Source organism: Tachypleus tridentatus, chromosome 10, assembly GCF_004210375.1.
Source record: "Tachypleus tridentatus isolate NWPU-2018 chromosome 10, ASM421037v1, whole genome shotgun sequence".
Classification (NCBI taxonomy): domain Eukaryota; kingdom Metazoa; phylum Arthropoda; class Merostomata; order Xiphosura; family Limulidae; genus Tachypleus; species Tachypleus tridentatus.
The window spans coordinates 48,299,601-48,318,961 of NC_134834.1; the positions used below are offsets into that span (position 1 = coordinate 48,299,601).

At 36.8% G+C, this 19,361-nt stretch overlaps 1 protein-coding gene across 4 annotated transcripts in view; it reads right to left on the reverse strand.

Moving 5' to 3' along the window:
- The window catches only part of LOC143229213 (uncharacterized), a 314,530-nt gene that overhangs the window by 166,141 nt on the left and 129,028 nt on the right, over nucleotides 1-19,361 (reverse strand). The gene's annotated exons all lie outside the window — the stretch shown is intronic.

A 19,361-nucleotide genomic window follows, 5' to 3' on the forward strand; every position in this document is an offset into this window, starting at 1 on the left:
TGAACTCAACACTTCCACTGAGTTTCTGTTAAACTATGTTCACTGAACTCAACACTTCCACTGAGTTTCTGTTAAACTATGTTCACTGAACTCAACACTTCCACTGAGTTTCTGTTAAACTATGTTCACTGAACTCAACACTTCCACTGAGTTTCTGTTAAACTATGTTCACTGAACTCAACACTTCCACTGAGTTTCTGTTAAACTATGTTCACTGAACTCAACACTTCCACTGAGTTTCTGTTAAACTATGTTCACTGAACTCAACACTTCCACTGAGTTTCTGTTAAACTATGTTCACTGAACTCAACACTTCCACTGAGTTTCTGTTAAACTATGTTTACTGAACTCAACACTTCCACTGAGTTTCTGTTAAACTATGTTCACTGAACTCAACACTTCCACTGAGTTTCTGTTAAACTATGTTCACTGAACTCAACACTTCCACTGAGTTTCTGTTAAACTATGTTTACTGAACTCAACACTTCCACTGAGTTTCTGTTAAACTATGTTCACTGAACTCAACACTTCCACTGAGTTTCTGTTAAACTATGTTCACTGAACTCAACACTTCCACTGAGTTTCTGTTAAACTATGTTCACTGAACTCAACACTTCCACTGAGTTTCTGTTAAACTATGTTCACTGAACTCAACACTTCCACTGAGTTTCTGTTAAACTATGTTCACTGAACTCAACACTTCCACTGAGTTTCTGTTAAACTATGTTCACTGAACTCAACACTTCCACTGAGTTTCTGTTAAACTATGTTCACTGAACTCAACACTTCCACTGAGTTTCTGTTAAACTATGTTCACTGAACTCAACACTTCCACTGAGTTTCTGTTAAACTATGTTCACTGAACTCAACACTTCCACTGAGTTTCTGTTAAACTATGTTCACTGAACTCAACACTTCCACTGAGTTTCTGTTAAACTATGTTCACTGAACTCAACACTTCCACTGAGTTTCTGTTAAACTATGTTTACTGAACTCAACACTTCCACTGAGTTTCTGTTAAACTATGTTCACTGAACTCAACACTTCCACTGAGTTTCTGTTAAACTATGTTCACTGAACTCAACACTTCCACTGAGTTTCTGTTAAACTATGTTCACTGAACTCAACACTTCCACTGAGTTTCTGTTAAACTATGTTCACTGAACTCAACACTTCCACTGAGTTTCTGTTAAACTATGTTTACTGAACTCAACACTTCCACTGAGTTTCTGTTAAACTATGTTCACTGAACTCAACACTTCCACTGAGTTTCTGTTAAACTATGTTCACTGAACTCAACACTTCCACTGAGTTTCTGTTAAACTATGTTACTGAACTCAACACTTCCACTGAGTTTCTGTTAAACTATGTTCACTGAACTCAACACTTCCACTGAGTTTCTGTTAAACTATGTTTACTGAACTCAACACTTCCACTGAGTTTCTGTTAAACTATGTTCACTGAACTCAACACTTCCACTGAGTTTCTGTTAAACTATGTTCACTGAACTCAACACTTCCACTGAGTTTCTGTTAAACTATGTTCACTGAACTCAACACTTCCACTGAGTTTCTGTTAAACTATGTTCACTGAACTCAACACTTCCACTGAGTTTCTGTTAAACTATGTTTACTGAACTCAACACTTCCACTGAGTTTCTGTTAAACTATGTTTACTGAACTCAACACTTCCACTGAGTTTCTGTTAAACTATGTTCACTGAACTCAACACTTCCACTGAGTTTCTGTTAAACTATGTTCACTGAACTCAACACTTCCACTGAGTTTCTGTTAAACTATGTTCACTGAACTCAACACTTCCACTGAGTTTCTGTTAAACTATGTTCACTGAACTCAACACTTCCACTGAGTTTCTGTTAAACTATGTTCACTGAACTCAACACTTCCACTGAGTTTCTGTTAAACTATGTTCACTGAACTCAACACTTCCACTGAGTTTCTGTTAAACTATGTTCACTGAACTCAACACTTCCACTGAGTTTCTGTTAAACTATGTTCACTGAACTCAACACTTCCACTGAGTTTCTGTTAAACTATGTTCACTGAACTCAACACTTCCACTGAGTTTCTGTTAAACTATGTTCACTGAACTCAACACTTCCACTGAGTTTCTGTTAAACTATGTTCACTGAACTCAACACTTCCACTGAGTTTCTGTTAAACTATGTTCACTGAACTCAACACTTCCACTGAGTTTCTGTTAAACTATGTTCACTGAACTCAACACTTCCACTGAGTTTCTGTTAAACTATGTTCACTGAACTCAACACTTCCACTGAGTTTCTGTTAAACTATGTTCACTGAACTCAACACTTCCACTGAGTTTCTGTTAAACTATGTTTACTGAACTCAACACTTCCACTGAGTTTCTGTTAAACTATGTTTACTGAACTCAACACTTCCACTGAGTTTCTGTTAAACTATGTTCACTGAACTCAACACTTCCACTGAGTTTCTGTTAAACTATGTTCACTGAACTCAACACTTCCACTGAGTTTCTGTTAAACTATGTTCACTGAACTCAACACTTCCACTGAGTTTCTGTTAAACTATGTTTACTGAACTCAACACTTCCACTGAGTTTCTGTTAAACTATGTTCACTGAACTCAACACTTCCACTGAGTTTCTGTTAAACTATGTTCACTGAACTCAACACTTCCACTGAGTTTCTGTTAAACTATGTTCACTGAACTCAACACTTCCACTGAGTTTCTGTTAAACTATGTTCACTGAACTCAACACTTCCACTGAGTTTCTGTTAAACTATGTTCACTGAACTCAACACTTCCACTGAGTTTCTGTTAAACTATGTTCACTGAACTCAACACTTCCACTGAGTTTCTGTTAAACTATGTTCACTGAACTCAACACTTCCACTGAGTTTCTGTTAAACTATGTTTACTGAACTCAACACTTCCACTGAGTTTCTGTTAAACTATGTTCACTGAACTCAACACTTCCACTGAGTTTCTGTTAAACTATGTTCACTGAACTCAACACTTCCACTGAGTTTCTGTTAAACTATGTTCACTGAACTCAACACTTCCACTGAGTTTCTGTTAAACTATGTTCACTGAACTCAACACTTCCACTGAGTTTCTGTTAAACTATGTTCACTGAACTCAACACTTCCACTGAGTTTCTGTTAAACTATGTTCACTGAACTCAACACTTCCACTGAGTTTCTGTTAAACTATGTTCACTGAACTCAACACTTCCACTGAGTTTCTGTTAAACTATGTTTACTGAACTCAACACTTCCACTGAGTTTCTGTTAAACTATGTTCACTGAACTCAACACTTCCACTGAGTTTCTGTTAAACTATGTTCACTGAACTCAACACTTCCACTGAGTTTCTGTTAAACTATGTTCACTGAACTCAACACTTCCACTGAGTTTCTGTTAAACTATGTTCACTGAACTCAACACTTCCACTGAGTTTCTGTTAAACTATGTTCACTGAACTCAACACTTCCACTGAGTTTCTGTTAAACTATGTTCACTGAACTCAACACTTCCACTGAGTTTCTGTTAAACTATGTTCACTGAACTCAACACTTCCACTGAGTTTCTGTTAAACTATGTTCACTGAACTCAACACTTCCACTGAGTTTCTGTTAAACTATGTTTACTGAACTCAACACTTCCACTGAGTTTCTGTTAAACTATGTTCACTGAACTCAACACTTCCACTGAGTTTCTGTTAAACTATGTTCACTGAACTCAACACTTCCACTGAGTTTCTGTTAAACTATGTTCACTGAACTCAACACTTCCACTGAGTTTCTGTTAAACTATGTTCACTGAACTCAACACTTCCACTGAGTTTCTGTTAAACTATGTTTACTGAACTCAACACTTCCACTGAGTTTCTGTTAAACTATGTTCACTGAACTCAACACTTCCACTGAGTTTCTGTTAAACTATGTTCACTGAACTCAACACTTCCACTGAGTTTCTGTTAAACTATGTTCACTGAACTCAACACTTCCACTGAGTTTCTGTTAAACTATGTTTACTGAACTCAACACTTCCACTGAGTTTCTGTTAAACTATGTTCACTGAACTCAACACTTCCACTGAGTTTCTGTTAAACTATGTTCACTGAACTCAACACTTCCACTGAGTTTCTGTTAAACTATGTTCACTGAACTCAACACTTCCACTGAGTTTCTGTTAAACTATGTTCACTGAACTCAACACTTCCACTGAGTTTCTGTTAAACTATGTTCACTGAACTCAACACTTCCACTGAGTTTCTGTTAAACTATGTTCACTGAACTCAACACTTCCACTGAGTTTCTGTTAAACTATGTTCACTGAACTCAACACTTCCACTGAGTTTCTGTTAAACTATGTTCACTGAACTCAACACTTCCACTGAGTTTCTGTTAAACTATGTTCACTGAACTCAACACTTCCACTGAGTTTCTGTTAAACTATGTTCACTGAACTCAACACTTCCACTGAGTTTCTGTTAAACTATGTTCACTGAACTCAACACTTCCACTGAGTTTCTGTTAAACTATGTTTACTGAACTCAACACTTCCACTGAGTTTCTGTTAAACTATGTTCACTGAACTCAACACTTCCACTGAGTTTCTGTTAAACTATGTTCACTGAACTCAACACTTCCACTGAGTTTCTGTTAAACTATGTTCACTGAACTCAACACTTCCACTGAGTTTCTGTTAAACTATGTTCACTGAACTCAACACTTCCACTGAGTTTCTGTTAAACTATGTTTACTGAACTCAACACTTCCACTGAGTTTCTGTTAAACTATGTTCACTGAACTCAACACTTCCACTGAGTTTCTGTTAAACTATGTTCACTGAACTCAACACTTCCACTGAGTTTCTGTTAAACTATGTTTACTGAACTCAACACTTCCACTGAGTTTCTGTTAAACTATGTTCACTGAACTCAACACTTCCACTGAGTTTCTGTTAAACTATGTTCACTGAACTCAACACTTCCACTGAGTTTCTGTTAAACTATGTTCACTGAACTCAACACTTCCACTGAGTTTCTGTTAAACTATGTTCACTGAACTCAACACTTCCACTGAGTTTCTGTTAAACTATGTTCACTGAACTCAACACTTCCACTGAGTTTCTGTTAAACTATGTTCACTGAACTCAACACTTCCACTGAGTTTCTGTTAAACTATGTTCACTGAACTCAACACTTCCACTGAGTTTCTGTTAAACTATGTTTACTGAACTCAACACTTCCACTGAGTTTCTGTTAAACTATGTTCACTGAACTCAACACTTCCACTGAGTTTCTGTTAAACTATGTTCACTGAACTCAACACTTCCACTGAGTTTCTGTTAAACTATGTTTACTGAACTCAACACTTCCACTGAGTTTCTGTTAAACTATGTTCACTGAACTCAACACTTCCACTGAGTTTCTGTTAAACTATGTTCACTGAACTCAACACTTCCACTGAGTTTCTGTTAAACTATGTTCACTGAACTCAACACTTCCACTGAGTTTCTGTTAAACTATGTTCACTGAACTCAACACTTCCACTGAGTTTCTGTTAAACTATGTTCACTGAACTCAACACTTCCACTGAGTTTCTGTTAAACTATGTTCACTGAACTCAACACTTCCACTGAGTTTCTGTTAAACTATGTTTACTGAACTCAACACTTCCACTGAGTTTCTGTTAAACTATGTTCACTGAACTCAACACTTCCACTGAGTTTCTGTTAAACTATGTTCACTGAACTCAACACTTCCACTGAGTTTCTGTTAAACTATGTTCACTGAACTCAACACTTCCACTGAGTTTCTGTTAAACTATGTTCACTGAACTCAACACTTCCACTGAGTTTCTGTTAAACTATGTTCACTGAACTCAACACTTCCACTGAGTTTCTGTTAAACTATGTTCACTGAACTCAACACTTCCACTGAGTTTCTGTTAAACTATGTTCACTGAACTCAACACTTCCACTGAGTTTCTGTTAAACTATGTTCACTGAACTCAACACTTCCACTGAGTTTCTGTTAAACTATGTTCACTGAACTCAACACTTCCACTGAGTTTCTGTTAAACTATGTTCACTGAACTCAACACTTCCACTGAGTTTCTGTTAAACTATGTTTACTGAACTCAACACTTCCACTGAGTTTCTGTTAAACTATGTTCACTGAACTCAACACTTCCACTGAGTTTCTGTTAAACTATGTTCACTGAACTCAACACTTCCACTGAGTTTCTGTTAAACTATGTTCACTGAACTCAACACTTCCACTGAGTTTCTGTTAAACTATGTTCACTGAACTCAACACTTCCACTGAGTTTCTGTTAAACTATGTTCACTGAACTCAACACTTCCACTGAGTTTCTGTTAAACTATGTTTACTGAACTCAACACTTCCACTGAGTTTCTGTTAAACTATGTTCACTGAACTCAACACTTCCACTGAGTTTCTGTTAAACTATGTTTACTGAACTCAACACTTCCACTGAGTTTCTGTTAAATATGTTCACTGAACTCAACACTTCCACTGAGTTTCTGTTAAACTATGTTCACTGAACTCAACACTTCCACTGAGTTTCTGTTAAACTATGTTCACTGAACTCAACACTTCCACTGAGTTTCTGTTAAACTATGTTCACTGAACTCAACACTTCCACTGAGTTTCTGTTAAACTATGTTCACTGAACTCAACACTTCCACTGAGTTTCTGTTAAACTATGTTCACTGAACTCAACACTTCCACTGAGTTTCTGTTAAACTATGTTCACTGAACTCAACACTTCCACTGAGTTTCTGTTAAACTATGTTCACTGAACTCAACACTTCCACTGAGTTTCTGTTAAACTATGTTCACTGAACTCAACACTTCCACTGAGTTTCTGTTAAACTATGTTCACTGAACTCAACACTTCCACTGAGTTTCTGTTAAACTATGTTCACTGAACTCAACACTTCCACTGAGTTTCTGTTAAACTATGTTCACTGAACTCAACACTTCCACTGAGTTTCTGTTAAACTATGTTTACTGAACTCAACACTTCCACTGAGTTTCTGTTAAACTATGTTCACTGAACTCAACACTTCCACTGAGTTTCTGTTAAACTATGTTCACTGAACTCAACACTTCCACTGAGTTTCTGTTAAACTATGTTCACTGAACTCAACACTTCCACTGAGTTTCTGTTAAACTATGTTCACTGAACTCAACACTTCCACTGAGTTTCTGTTAAACTATGTTCACTGAACTCAACACTTCCACTGAGTTTCTGTTAAACTATGTTCACTGAACTCAACACTTCCACTGAGTTTCTGTTAAACTATGTTCACTGAACTCAACACTTCCACTGAGTTTCTGTTAAACTATGTTCACTGAACTCAACACTTCCACTGAGTTTCTGTTAAACTATGTTCACTGAACTCAACACTTCCACTGAGTTTCTGTTAAACTATGTTCACTGAACTCAACACTTCCACTGAGTTTCTGTTAAACTATGTTCACTGAACTCAACACTTCCACTGAGTTTCTGTTAAACTATGTTCACTGAACTCAACACTTCCACTGAGTTTCTGTTAAACTATGTTTACTGAACTCAACACTTCCACTGAGTTTCTGTTAAACTATGTTCACTGAACTCAACACTTCCACTGAGTTTCTGTTAAACTATGTTCACTGAACTCAACACTTCCACTGAGTTTCTGTTAAACTATGTTCACTGAACTCAACACTTCCACTGAGTTTCTGTTAAACTATGTTCACTGAACTCAACACTTCCACTGAGTTTCTGTTAAACTATGTTCACTGAACTCAACACTTCCACTGAGTTTCTGTTAAACTATGTTTACTGAACTCAACACTTCCACTGAGTTTCTGTTAAACTATGTTCACTGAACTCAACACTTCCACTGAGTTTCTGTTAAACTATGTTCACTGAACTCAACACTTCCACTGAGTTTCTGTTAAACTATGTTCACTGAACTCAACACTTCCACTGAGTTTCTGTTAAACTATGTTCACTGAACTCAACACTTCCACTGAGTTTCTGTTAAACTATGTTCACTGAACTCAACACTTCCACTGAGTTTCTGTTAAACTATGTTCACTGAACTCAACACTTCCACTGAGTTTCTGTTAAACTATGTTCACTGAACTCAACACTTCCACTGAGTTTCTGTTAAACTATGTTCACTGAACTCAACACTTCCACTGAGTTTCTGTTAAACTATGTTCACTGAACTCAACACTTCCACTGAGTTTCTGTTAAACTATGTTCACTGAACTCAACACTTCCACTGAGTTTCTGTTAAACTATGTTCACTGAACTCAACACTTCCACTGAGTTTCTGTTAAACTATGTTTACTGAACTCAACACTTCCACTGAGTTTCTGTTAAACTATGTTCACTGAACTCAACACTTCCACTGAGTTTCTGTTAAACTATGTTCACTGAACTCAACACTTCCACTGAGTTTCTGTTAAACTATGTTTACTGAACTCAACACTTCCACTGAGTTTCTGTTAAACTATGTTCACTGAACTCAACACTTCCACTGAGTTTCTGTTAAACTATGTTCACTGAACTCAACACTTCCACTGAGTTTCTGTTAAACTATGTTCACTGAACTCAACACTTCCACTGAGTTTCTGTTAAACTATGTTCACTGAACTCAACACTTCCACTGAGTTTCTGTTAAACTATGTTCACTGAACTCAACACTTCCACTGAGTTTCTGTTAAACTATGTTTACTGAACTCAACACTTCCACTGAGTTTCTGTTAAACTATGTTCACTGAACTCAACACTTCCACTGAGTTTCTGTTAAACTATGTTCACTGAACTCAACACTTCCACTGAGTTTCTGTTAAACTATGTTCACTGAACTCAACACTTCCACTGAGTTTCTGTTAAACTATGTTCACTGAACTCAACACTTCCACTGAGTTTCTGTTAAACTATGTTTACTGAACTCAACACTTCCACTGAGTTTCTGTTAAACTATGTTCACTGAACTCAACACTTCCACTGAGTTTCTGTTAAACTATGTTCACTGAACTCAACACTTCCACTGAGTTTCTGTTAAACTATGTTCACTGAACTCAACACTTCCACTGAGTTTCTGTTAAACTATGTTCACTGAACTCAACACTTCCACTGAGTTTCTGTTAAACTATGTTCACTGAACTCAACACTTCCACTGAGTTTCTGTTAAAATATGTTCACTGAACTCAACACTTCCACTGAGTTTCTGTTAAACTATGTTCACTGAACTCAACACTTCCACTGAGTTTCTGTTAAACTATGTTCACTGAACTCAACACTTCCACTGAGTTTCTGTTAAACTATGTTCACTGAACTCAACACTTCCACTGAGTTTCTGTTAAACTATGTTCACTGAACTCAACACTTCCACTGAGTTTCTGTTAAACTATGTTCACTGAACTCAACACTTCCACTGAGTTTCTGTTAAACTGAACTCAACACTTCCACTGAGTTTCTGTTAAACTATGTTCACTGAACTCAACACTTCCACTGAGTTTCTGTTAAACTATGTTCACTGAACTCAACACTTCCACTGAGTTTCTGTTAAACTATGTTCACTGAACTCAACACTTCCACTGAGTTTCTGTTAAACTATGTTCACTGAACTCAACACTTCCACTGAGTTTCTGTTAAACTATGTTCACTGAACTCAACACTTCCACTGAGTTTCTGTTAAACTATGTTCACTGAACTCAACACTTCCACTGAGTTTCTGTTAAACTATGTTCACTGAACTCAACACTTCCACTGAGTTTCTGTTAAACTATGTTCACTGAACTCAACACTTCCACTGAGTTTCTGTTAAACTATGTTTACTGAACTCAACACTTCCACTGAGTTTCTGTTAAACTATGTTCACTGAACTCAACACTTCCACTGAGTTTCTGTTAAACTATGTTCACTGAACTCAACACTTCCACTGAGTTTCTGTTAAACTATGTTCACTGAACTCAACACTTCCACTGAGTTTCTGTTAAACTATGTTCACTGAACTCAACACTTCCACTGAGTTTCTGTTAAACTATGTTCACTGAACTCAACACTTCCACTGAGTTTCTGTTAAACTATGTTCACTGAACTCAACACTTCCACTGAGTTTCTGTTAAACTATGTTCACTGAACTCAACACTTCCACTGAGTTTCTGTTAAACTATGTTCACTGAACTCAACACTTCCACTGAGTTTCTGTTAAACTATGTTCACTGAACTCAACACTTCCACTGAGTTTCTGTTAAACTATGTTCACTGAACTCAACACTTCCACTGAGTTTCTGTTAAACTATGTTCACTGAACTCAACACTTCCACTGAGTTTCTGTTAAACTATGTTCACTGAACTCAACACTTCCACTGAGTTTCTGTTAAACTATGTTCACTGAACTCAACACTTCCACTGAGTTTCTGTTAAACTATGTTCACTGAACTCAACACTTCCACTGAGTTTCTGTTAAACTATGTTCACTGAACTCAACACTTCCACTGAGTTTCTGTTAAACTATGTTCACTGAACTCAACACTTCCACTGAGTTTCTGTTAAACTATGTTCACTGAACTCAACACTTCCACTGAGTTTCTGTTAAACTATCACTGAACTCAACACTTCCACTGAGTTTCTGTTAAACTATGTTCATTGAACTCAACACTTCCACTGAGTTTCTGTTAAACTATGTTTACTGAACTCAACACTTCCACTGAGTTTCTGTTAAACTATTTTCACTGAACTCAACACTTCCACTGAGTTTCTGTTAAACTATGTTCACTGAACTCAACACTTCCACTGAGTTTCTGTTAAACTATGTTCACTGAACTCAACACTTCCACTGAGTTTCTGTTAAACTATGTTCACTGAACTCAACACTTCCACTGAGTTTCTGTTAAACTATGTTCACTGAACTCAACACTTCCACTGAGTTTCTGTTAAACTACTGAACTCAACACTTCCACTGAGTTTCTGTTAAACTATGTTCACTGAACTCAACACTTCCACTGAGTTTCTGTTAAACTATGTTTACTGAACTCAACACTTCCACTGAGTTTCTGTTAAACTATGTTCACTGAACTCAACACTTCCACTGAGTTTCTGTTAAACTATGTTCACTGAACTCAACACTTCCACTGAGTTTCTGTTAAACTATGTTCACTGAACTCAACACTTCCACTGAGTTTCTGTTAAACTATGTTCACTGAACTCAACACTTCCACTGAGTTTCTGTTAAACTATGTTCACTGAACTCAACACTTCCACTGAGTTTCTGTTAAACTATGTTCACTGAACTCAACACTTCCACTGAGTTTCTGTTAAACTATGTTCACTGAACTCAACACTTCCACTGAGTTTCTGTTAAACTATGTTCACTGAACTCAACACTTCCACTGAGTTTCTGTTAAACTATGTTCACTGAACTCAACACTTCCACTGAGTTTCTGTTAAACTATGTTTACTGAACTCAACACTTCCACTGAGTTTCTGTTAAACTATGTTCACTGAACTCAACACTTCCACTGAGTTTCTGTTAAACTATGTTCACTGAACTCAACACTTCCACTGAGTTTCTGTTAAACTATGTTCACTGAACTCAACACTTCCACTGAGTTTCTGTTAAACTATGTTCACTGAACTCAACACTTCCACTGAGTTTCTGTTAAACTATGTTCACTGAACTCAACACTTCCACTGAGTTTCTGTTAAACTATGTTCACTGAACTCAACACTTCCACTGAGTTTCTGTTAAACTATGTTCACTGAACTCAACACTTCCACTGAGTTTCTGTTAAACTATGTTCACTGAACTCAACACTTCCACTGAGTTTCTGTTAAACTATGTTCACTGAACTCAACACTTCCACTGAGTTTCTGTTAAACTATGTTCACTGAACTCAACACTTCCACTGAGTTTCTGTTAAACTATGTTCACTGAACTCAACACTTCCACTGAGTTTCTGTTAAACTATGTTCACTGAACTCAACACTTCCACTGAGTTTCTGTTAAACTATGTTCACTGAACTCAACACTTCCACTGAGTTTCTGTTAAACTATGTTCACTGAACTCAACACTTCCACTGAGTTTCTGTTAAACTATGTTCACTGAACTCAACACTTCCACTGAGTTTCTGTTAAACTATGTTCACTGAACTCAACACTTCCACTGAGTTTCTGTTAAACTATGTTCACTGAACTCAACACTTCCACTGAGTTTCTGTTAAACTATGTTCACTGAACTCAACACTTCCACTGAGTTTCTGTTAAACTATGTTCACTGAACTCAACACTTCCACTGAGTTTCTGTTAAACTATGTTCACTGAACTCAACACTTCCACTGAGTTTCTGTTAAACTATGTTCACTGAACTCAACACTTCCACTGAGTTTCTGTTAAACTATGTTCACTGAACTCAACACTTCCACTGAGTTTCTGTTAAACTATGTTCACTGAACTCAACACTTCCACTGAGTTTCTGTTAAACTATGTTCACTGAACTCAACACTTCCACTGAGTTTCTGTTAAACTATGTTCACTGAACTCAACACTTCCACTGAGTTTCTGTTAAACTATGTTCACTGAACTCAACACTTCCACTGAGTTTCTGTTAAACTATGTTCACTGAACTCAACACTTCCACTGAGTTTCTGTTAAACTATGTTCACTGAACTCAACACTTCCACTGAGTTTCTGTTAAACTATGTTCACTGAACTCAACACTTCCACTGAGTTTCTGTTAAACTATGTTCACTGAACTCAACACTTCCACTGAGTTTCTGTTAAACTATGTTCACTGAACTCAACACTTCCACTGAGTTTCTGTTAAACTATGTTCACTGAACTCAACACTTCCACTGAGTTTCTGTTAAACTATGTTTACTGAACTCAACACTTCCACTGAGTTTCTGTTAAACTATGTTCACTGAACTCAACACTTCCACTGAGTTTCTGTTAAACTATGTTCACTGAACTCAACACTTCCACTGAGTTTCTGTTAAACTATGTTCACTGAACTCAACACTTCCACTGAGTTTCTGTTAAACTATGTTCACTGAACTCAACACTTCCACTGAGTTTCTGTTAAACTATGTTCACTGAACTCAACACTTCCACTGAGTTTCTGTTAAACTATGTTTACTGAACTCAACACTTCCACTGAGTTTCTGTTAAACTATGTTTACTGAACTCAACACTTCCACTGAGTTTCTGTTAAACTATGTTCACTGAACTCAACACTTCCACTGAGTTTCTGTTAAACTATGTTCACTGAACTCAACACTTCCACTGAGTTTCTGTTAAACTATGTTCACTGAACTCAACACTTCCACTGAGTTTCTGTTAAACTATGTTTACTGAACTCAACACTTCCACTGAGTTTCTGTTAAACTATGTTCACTGAACTCAACACTTCCACTGAGTTTCTGTTAAACTATGTTCACTGAACTCAACACTTCCACTGAGTTTCTGTTAAACTATGTTCACTGAACTCAACACTTCCACTGAGTTTCTGTTAAACTATGTTTACTGAACTCAACACTTCCACTGAGTTTCTGTTAAACTATGTTCACTGAACTCAACACTTCCACTGAGTTTCTGTTAAACTATGTTTACTGAACTCAACACTTCCACTGAGTTTCTGTTAAACTATGTTCACTGAACTCAACACTTCCACTGAGTTTCTGTTAAACTATGTTCACTGAACTCAACACTTCCACTGAGTTTCTGTTAAACTATGTTCACTGAACTCAACACTTCCACTGAGTTTCTGTTAAACTATGTTCACTGAACTCAACACTTCCACTGAGTTTCTGTTAAACTATGTTTACTGAACTCAACACTTCCACTGAGTTTCTGTTAAACTATGTTCACTGAACTCAACACTTCCACTGAGTTTCTGTTAAACTATGTTTACTGAACTCAACACTTCCACTGAGTTTCTGTTAAACTATGTTCACTGAACTCAACACTTCCACTGAGTTTCTGTTAAACTATGTTCACTGAACTCAACACTTCCACTGAGTTTCTGTTAAACTATGTTCACTGAACTCAACACTTCCACTGAGTTTCTGTTAAACTATGTTCACTGAACTCAACACTTCCACTGAGTTTCTGTTAAACTATGTTCACTGAACTCAACACTTCCACTGAGTTTCTGTTAAACTATGTTCACTGAACTCAACACTTCCACTGAGTTTCTGTTAAACTATGTTCACTGAACTCAACACTTCCACTGAGTTTCTGTTAAACTATGTTCACTGAACTCAACACTTCCACTGAGTTTCTGTTAAACTATGTTCACTGAACTCAACACTTCCACTGAGTTTCTGTTAAACTATGTTCACTGAACTCAACACTTCCACTGAGTTTCTGTTAAACTATGTTCACTGAACTCAACACTTCCACTGAGTTTCTGTTAAACTATGTTCACTGAACTCAACACTTCCACTGAGTTTCTGTTAAACTATGTTCACTGAACTCAACACTTCCACTGAGTTTCTGTTAAACTATGTTCACTGAACTCAACACTTCCACTGAGTTTCTGTTAAACTATGTTCACTGAACTCAACACTTCCACTGAGTTTCTGTTAAACTATGTTTACTGAACTCAACACTTCCACTGAGTTTCTGTTAAACTATGTTCACTGAACTCAACACTTCCACTGAGTTTCTGTTAAACTATGTTCACTGAACTCAACACTTCCACTGAGTTTCTGTTAAACTATGTTCACTGAACTCAACACTTCCACTGAGTTTCTGTTAAACTATGTTCACTGAACTCAACACTTCCACTGAGTTTCTGTTAAACTATGTTCACTGAACTCAACACTTCCACTGAGTTTCTGTTAAACTATGTTCACTGAACTCAACACTTCCACTGAGTTTCTGTTAAACTATGTTCACTGAACTCAACACTTCCACTGAGTTTCTGTTAAACTATGTTCACTGAACTCAACACTTCCACTGAGTTTCTGTTAAACTATGTTCACTGAACTCAACACTTCCACTGAGTTTCTGTTAAACTATGTTCACTGAACTCAACACTTCCACTGAGTTTCTGTTAAACTATGTTTACTGAACTCAACACTTCCACTGAGTTTCTGTTAAACTATGTTCACTGAACTCAACACTTCCACTGAGTTTCTGTTAAACTATGTTCACTGAACTCAACACTTCCACTGAGTTTCTGTTAAACTATGTTCACTGAACTCAACACTTCCACTGAGTTTCTGTTAAACTATGTTCACTGAACTCAACACTTCCACTGAGTTTCTGTTAAACTATGTTCACTGAACTCAACACTTCCACTGAGTTTCTGTTAAACTATGTTTACTGAACTCAACACTTCCACTGAGTTTCTGTTAAACTATGTTCACTGAACTCAACACTTCCACTGAGTTTCTGTTAAACTATGTTCACTGAACTCAACACTTCCACTGAGTTTCTGTTAAACTATGTTCACTGAACTCAACACTTCCACTGAGTTTCTGTTAAACTATGTTCACTGAACTCAACACTTCCACTGAGTTTCTGTTAAACTATGTTCACTGAACTCAACACTTCCACTGAGTTTCTGTTAAACTATGTTCACTGAACTCAACACTTCCACTGAGTTTCTGTTAAACTATGTTCACTGAACTCAACACTTCCACTGAGTTTCTGTTAAACTATGTTCACTGAACTCAACACTTCCACTGAGTTTCTGTTAAACTATGTTCACTGAACTCAACACTTCCACTGAGTTTCTGTTAAACTATGTTCACTGAACTCAACACTTCCACTGAGTTTCTGTTAAACTATGTTTACTGAACTCAACACTTCCACTGAGTTTCTGTTAAACTATGTTCACTGAACTCAACACTTCCACTGAGTTTCTGTTAAACTATGTTCACTGAACTCAACACTTCCACTGAGTTTCTGTTAAACTATGTTTACTGAACTCAACACTTCCACTGAGTTTCTGTTAAACTATGTTCACTGAACTCAACACTTCCACTGAGTTTCTGTTAAACTATGTTCACTGAACTCAACACTTCCACTGAGTTTCTGTTAAACTATGTTCACTGAACTCAACACTTCCACTGAGTTTCTGTTAAACTATGTTCACTGAACTCAACACTTCCACTGAGTTTCTGTTAAACTATGTTCACTGAACTCAACACTTCCACTGAGTTTCTGTTAAACTATGTTCACTGAACTCAACACTTCCACTGAGTTTCTGTTAAACTATGTTCACTGAACTCAACACTTCCACTGAGTTTCTGTTAAACTATGTTCACTGAACTCAACACTTCCACTGAGTTTCTGTTAAACTATGTTTACTGAACTCAACACTTCCACTGAGTTTCTGTTAAACTATGTTCACTGAACTCAACACTTCCACTGAGTTTCTGTTAAACTATGTTTACTGAACTCAACACTTCCACTGAGTTTCTGTTAAACTATGTTCACTGAACTCAACACTTCCACTGAGTTTCTGTTAAACTATGTTCACTGAACTCAACACTTCCACTGAGTTTCTGTTAAACTATGTTCACTGAACTCAACACTTCCACTGAGTTTCTGTTAAACTATGTTCACTGAACTCAACACTTCCACTGAGTTTCTGTTAAACTATGTTCACTGAACTCAACACTTCCACTGAGTTTCTGTTAAACTATGTTCACTGAACTCAACACTTCCACTGAGTTTCTGTTAAACTATGTTCACTGAACTCAACACTTCCACTGAGTTTCTGTTAAACTATGTTTACTGAACTCAACACTTCCACTGAGTTTCTGTTAAACTATGTTCACTGAACTCAACACTTCCACTGAGTTTCTGTTAAACTATGTTCACTGAACTCAACACTTCCACTGAGTTTCTGTTAAACTATGTTCACTGAACTCAACACTTCCACTGAGTTTCTGTTAAACTATGTTCACTGAACTCAACACTTCCACTGAGTTTCTGTTAAACTATGTTCACTGAACTCAACACTTCCACTGAGTTTCTGTTAAACTATGTTCACTGAACTCAACACTTCCACTGAGTTTCTGTTAAACTATGTTTACTGAACTCAACACTTCCACTGAGTTTCTGTTAAACTATGTTCACTGAACTCAACACTTCCACTGAGTTTCTGTTAAACTATGTTCACTGAACTCAACACTTCCACTGAGTTTCTGTTAAACTATGTTCACTGAACTCAACACTTCCACTGAGTTTCTGTTAAACTATGTTCACTGAACTCAACACTTCCACTGAGTTTCTGTTAAACTATGTTCACTGAACTCAACACTTCCACTGAGTTTCTGTTAAACTATGTTCACTGAACTCAACACTTCCACTGAGTTTCTGTTAAACTATGTTCACTGAACTCAACACTTCCACTGAGTTTCTGTTAAACTATGTTTACTGAACTCAACACTTCCACTGAGTTTCTGTTAAACTATGTTCACTGAACTCAACACTTCCACTGAGTTTCTGTTAAACTATGTTCACTGAACTCAACACTTCCACTGAGTTTCTGTTAAACTATGTTTACTGAACTCAACACTTCCACTGAGTTTCTGTTAAACTATGTTCACTGAACTCAACACTTCCACTGAGTTTCTGTTAAACTATGTTCACTGAACTCAACACTTCCACTGAGTTTCTGTTAAACTATGTTCACTGAACTCAACACTTCCACTGAGTTTCTGTTAAACTATGTTCACTGAACTCAACACTTCCACTGAGTTTCTGTTAAACTATGTTTACTGAACTCAACACTTCCACTGAGTTTCTGTTAAACTATGTTTACTGAACTCAACACTTCCACTGAGTTTCTGTTAAACTATGTTCACTGAACTCAACACTTCCACTGAGTTTCTGTTAAACTATGTTCACTGAACTCAACACTTCCACTGAGTTTCTGTTAAACTATGTTCACTGAACTCAACACTTCCACTGAGTTTCTGTTAAACTATGTTCACTGAACTCAACACTTCCACTGAGTTTCTGTTAAACTATGTTTCCTGAACTCAACACTTCCACTGAGTTTCTGTTAAACTATGTTTACTGAACTCAACACTTCCACTGAGTTTCTGTTAAACTATGTTCACTGAACTCAACACTTCCACTGAGTTTCTGTTAAACTATGTTTACTGAACTCAACACTTCCACTGAGTTTCTGTTAAACTATGTTCACTGAACTCAACACTTCCACTGAGTTTCTGTTAAACTATGTTTACTGAACTCAACACTTCCACTGAGTTTCTGTTAAACTATGTTCACTGAACTCAACACTTCCACTGAGTTTCTGTTAAACTATGTTCACTGAACTCAACACTTCCACTGAGTTTCTGTTAAACTATGTTTACTGAACTCAACACTTCCACTGAGTTTCTGTTAAACTATGTTCACTGAACTCAACACTTCCACTGAGTTTCTGTTAAACTATGTTCACTGAACTCAACACTTCCACTGAGTTTCTGTTAAACTATGTTCACTGAACTCAACACTTCCACTGAGTTTCTGTTAAACTATGTTTACTGAACTCAACACTTCCACTGAGTTTCTGTTAAACTATGTTCACTGAACTCAACACTTCCACTGAGTTTCTGTTAAACTATGTTCACTGAACTCAACACTTCCACTGAGTTTCTGTTAAACTATGTTCACTGAACTCAACACTTCCACTGAGTTTCTGTTAAACTATGTTCACTGAACTCAACACTTCCACTGAGTTTCTGTTAAACTATGTTTACTGAACTCAACACTTCCACTGAGTTTCTGTTAAACTATGTTTACTGAACTCAACACTTCCACTGAGTTTCTGTTAAACTATGTTTACTGAACTCAACACTTCCACTGAGTTTCTGTTAAACTATGTTCACTGAACTCAACACTTCCACTGAGTTTCTGTTAAACTATGTTCACTGAACTCAACACTTCCACTGAGTTTCTGTTAAACTATGTTTACTGAACTCAACACTTCCACTGAGTTTCTGTTAAACTATGTTTACTGAACTCAACACTTCCACTGAGTTTCTGTTAAACTATGTTCACTGAACTCAACACTTCCACTGAGTTTCTGTTAAACTATGTTTACTGAACTCAACACTTCCACTGAGTTTCTGTTAAACTATGTTTACTGAACTCAACACTTCCACTGAGTTTCTGTTAAACTATGTTCACTGAACTCAACACTTCCACTGAGTTTCTGTTAAACTATGTTTACTGAACTCAACACTTCCACTGAGTTTCTGTTAAACTATGTTCACTGAACTCAACACTTCCACTGAGTTTCTGTTAAACTATGTTCACTGAACTCAACACTTCCACTGAGTTTCTGTTA